This window comes from Quercus lobata, chromosome 2 (genome assembly GCF_001633185.2).
Source record: "Quercus lobata isolate SW786 chromosome 2, ValleyOak3.0 Primary Assembly, whole genome shotgun sequence".
NCBI lineage: Eukaryota > Viridiplantae > Streptophyta > Magnoliopsida > Fagales > Fagaceae > Quercus > Quercus lobata.
In genome coordinates, this window is record NC_044905.1 from 7,578,314 (window position 1) to 7,582,690 (window position 4,377).

Here is a 4,377-nt window from a genome sequence, read left to right on the forward strand (position 1 = left end):
GTAAGTTTGCAATTAAAAAACAAAGATTATTATTACAAAGACCTTCAATAGGCCACTGGTACTTTACTATGTGAGAATAATTTTCGAACCTTAACTAGTGCATTATATAATAAAGAAGTAGTTGTAAGTCCAACCTATTTGGCTCATTATTATTTTAATTTTTTTACTATTATCAAGCTTAAGGTCTTGAAAACTTCGTAGATAACTGTAAAGAAGGCATGACATTTTATGGTCATGCAGAACAAAAAAGTTACTTTCTACTCAATAACCATACAATGTGAAAGGTTCTGGATGAAGGCATTGATGCTGGTTTCAGATGATCGTCCTTTTGTAATTGCATGTTGACACACCCGTTGAAAATCGCTTGCTTTTGTCCTAATTTCTTTCACTTCATCATTTTCCAAATTCATAAATTTCTGTACTAGCCTTGATATTTCCACTCTTGTCACCAAATTGTCCATTCCTATATCTTGCTTCACCCTCCACCTAGTTTTCCAATCTTCCACAATTAGTTTACTATTCAAGATTTGAGCAAAGATTATGGGAAATGTAACAAAAGGAAGACCACATAACATTCATTCTCGAGTGGAACTCCACCCACAATGTGACAAAAAGCCCCCAACAGAAGAATGAGATAAGACTCTCAATTGATTACACCAAGGTACTACTAATTCTATATGACCACAGAGCTCTTTCAATCTACTAGTATCGTCACGCGCCACCCAAAAGAATCTAACACCACTATCACACAAACCAATTGCAATTTCATCCATTTGGGCAATAGAAACTGAAAGAAAACTTCCCATTGAAATATATAGAACAGAACTTCTAGGTTGGCAATCTAGCCAATGTAGATAGTTATTGTCATTGTGGTTTGTGTTTTCTCCAAAATCAAAGTTAGGTAGGATTTGTCCCATAGCATATACCAAGAATCAGAATTTTGCTTTTAGAACATTGAATACTTTGGATTCAAGCTCATAAATGGAAGTTAATGAGAGATATTGTGCTTTGTTTACACATGAAAAAACTTCAAGAATCCTTTGCATTGTTTGTTGGTTTCTCCCATCAAAAGGAATATTCTTTAATTGTATGGAGGAAATTCTAGGGATGTAATCTATATGCACCTCGGATTTTGCTGACATAAAAAAAAAAAACCAATAGTATCAATAGAAATCCACAATTGGATAAACATAATCCTGGTAAAAGTATGATAATGAAGAAACTATGTTAATTGGTAATTAGTTCACTTATTTTTCTAGCCATTTTGAAGTTTTGTTTGAGTTACAATGAAAATAAGGTTGACTTATTGTTGAATTGGATCTTTTTTCTGAAGTCGCTATAAGGGTTAAATCTCATAGGCAAAAAATTAATAAGCAAAAATAAAACTAAAACAAAATTTGGTTATAACATAAGGCTACTACCAACAATAGGAAGATTATATGTGTCCTTGTCATATGCAATGCACTTGAAAATGATTGTATACAATCACTTAAGTGTGATTTAGTAAGTAAACACATGATATTTTCTTATTGTTGGTTGTAGCCAAATTTTACCCAAAAAATAATCCATCCTCTAATTTGTCAAGGTGTTCTCTCCATTTTCATAATTCCATTGCTTTTGTTCAGTAGCTATAGCTTCATTGTGCACTACCAAATCAATCTCTTTGGTAATCTTTCAAAGAAAAGAAAGAAAAACCACCCCTCATGCCCAGGGGGAAAAAATGATTTCTGTGAGAAACCAAGAACGTGACCAAGGAATCATAACAAAATTATGATTTCATATTTGGAAGCCGTAAAAAAAAAAAAAAAAAAAATTCAACATTAAAGATTAAGAAATATAATAATAATCAAAATTAAATTCATGCATGAAAAATAGAATTGATATCTATTCGACATTAACAAAACATAAAAAGAAATAAATAATGATTGTTTCTTTATAAATTTTCTTATCTAAATAAACATGACAAACTTATATTTGTAGATACAATTCAAGATCACACTTCAAAGAACTAAAATCAATTTCATTAATTTCAATTTGGGTAGATTTTGTATCAGGATTTTTAAAAATTGATCAAATATCAATTTCAGAGGTTGGCAATTTATGGCTAGTAAAATATGGTACAAGTATAATACGGTAAATATATGGATGATTATATTTCGGCATCTTTAAAAAAATTACTTTTCAAAAACTCCACATAAATATACAGAAACGGATAAAAAAATAGTACATGTAAGGACACAAACGGACCTGCGGCCCAAAAATGACCAGACAGTGGCCCAATGAGCCCACTACTATAAATTTGTTAGAGAATGGGTAGGATATTGATTATTGGATGAGCTAAAGTTAATCACAATGAGAAGAAATGCTAAAGAAATGATTATGATCACACAACTATGAAGAAAAAGGGATCCTCAGTCAAGCTAGAGGAAGATCTTTTATATATATATATATGGGGTTTTACTTTCTCTTTTCTACAAGTCTATCTCCTCTTCTTTTTTCTCTCTCCCTTTCTAAGGATCCTCATTTTCCTTTTATATTTACACATAAATTATCTTAATCCTACACTTGGAGGGTTGAGATTGCATCCCCAAGACTTCTGTCTTATTTAGAACATACTTGTAAGCTTTTGCCTTACAATCGGAGTTGTGTCACCACTATTCATGGTCATTTCCTCATTAATGCGGCCAGAGGAGTAGTTGTCTTGCATTTAATGCGAATAGGTATAGCTTCCACATCCTTCTTCTTTCACCCTCCTCGTATTCTGTGCCAAGTCCACCTTCTTTCTTTTGCGATATTTTAACTTCATGCATTTTGCTTGGTTACTCCTTGTCCCCAGGGTCAACTAGTCCTCGTCCTGTGGTTATACTATGCTCGTCCCTGAGGTCCGAAGTGCACCCTCTGAAATCCCTCTGGCAATTCGTTTAAATGGAATTTGGGATCCTCGACTGATGAAGCGTGAATTCATTAGTTGAGATGGGTAGATGGAACCGGCCTCCTGTCAGCGCGAATGTATCCTCTAAGATGGTCACCGGTGTGGTGCCTGCCATAACACCTCCGATGCCAAAGTTAGAACAGAAAAGCACTTTGTGAAATGAAATGGATCAGTAAGACAATAATAGGTGTTTCTTAGAGTGTGTATGTACCTTCTGTTGACAATGTGAGGGCTTTATATATGTGGCTTTGGTTGCTAGCCGTTGTGGTTGTTAATGCCTTTCTTAGTAACGCATCTTGCCCAATAATAGGGCTTTTAATAGGTTCCCAATGGTCTGCCTGGCTGGTTTTATAACTGCCCAAGTCATCGATTCACTACATTGAATGATTTCCCTGTCCTCGTTAGTGATGACTGGTTTCTTCGTCATTCAGGACGACTTCATCATGAGTGTTGGCTTCGTCTATAGGATGTAATCTCGTCATTCCCATCAGTTGCCCCCCAGGTTCTGTGGTCATCTATGACGTGTCATGAGGACCATAGAAGATGAAAAGTTTTCCTAAGCTATCTATGACTCTTGGGGTTTTGCTCCGAATTTAATGCGTAGTGGCGGCACTACACGTAATGTGGCCACATGGCACGTGCTGATCAGTGGAGTTAATGGCATGACCCTTGGATTTCCCGCTTTTTCTTCTCAGTTTTCTTGGGTCTTGGTTTCAAAACTTTTCCTTTCCTTCACTTTAATCTTTTGTTCTAAGTTTTATTTTTTCCGTTTATTCCTGCGACCGCTCCGACCTTGCTCCGGTGATATCTTTCGAGTTTTTTTGGTTTCAATTGTTCATTCTTTAAGGTACGTTCCTCTTTTCTTCCTCTTCCGTTCCCCTTTCCTTCATAATCTTTTTATGAGTTCCTGATTTTTTCTTTGCCCTTTGCTTTTGCTGTTGTTGTGTTTGATTTTCAAGTTTTTAGGATTTTATTCCCCTTTTCATGGTCAGTTCTTTTGAGGTTAGGGTAGCTTGCCCCTCGGTCTCTTTCTGTTTTGCTCGCTTAGGGGCGGCTTTGGGCGTTTCCGGTGACTTTTTCCCTTTGTTTGGGGACTTTATTTTTGAAGGTTGTGGGTTGAGTGTAGTTTTAGGGGAGCTATCTCCAATATTAGGCCAGTCACTTACTTGGTTTGAGGGTGAAACGAAGAGGATGTCGGAGGTGAGATTTAGCGAACTCGAAACTGGGTTGTCGTCCAGCGAAGGCCTCAGTGGAGGGCGATATGGCCGTCTCCGCCCCTCATCTAGTTAGGGATTTTTACGCCATTGGGGAGGCGTGTGGGCTGGACGCTGATATTGTAGCTAGGTTCAAGGATAGATTTCAGTTTCCTGAGCGGGTTCGTGTTCGTCGGCCTGGTAGTGAGGATCGGGCCTGCCACTTCTTCCCCGGTGAGGTATGCTTCTACG

General features: G+C 36.9%; 1 pseudogene; it reads right to left on the bottom strand.

Moving 5' to 3' along the window:
* Positions 1 to 257: 257 nt before the first annotated feature.
* Positions 258 to 1,046, bottom strand: LOC115958310 (annotated as a pseudogene).
* Positions 1,047 to 4,377: the final 3,331 nt, after the last annotated feature.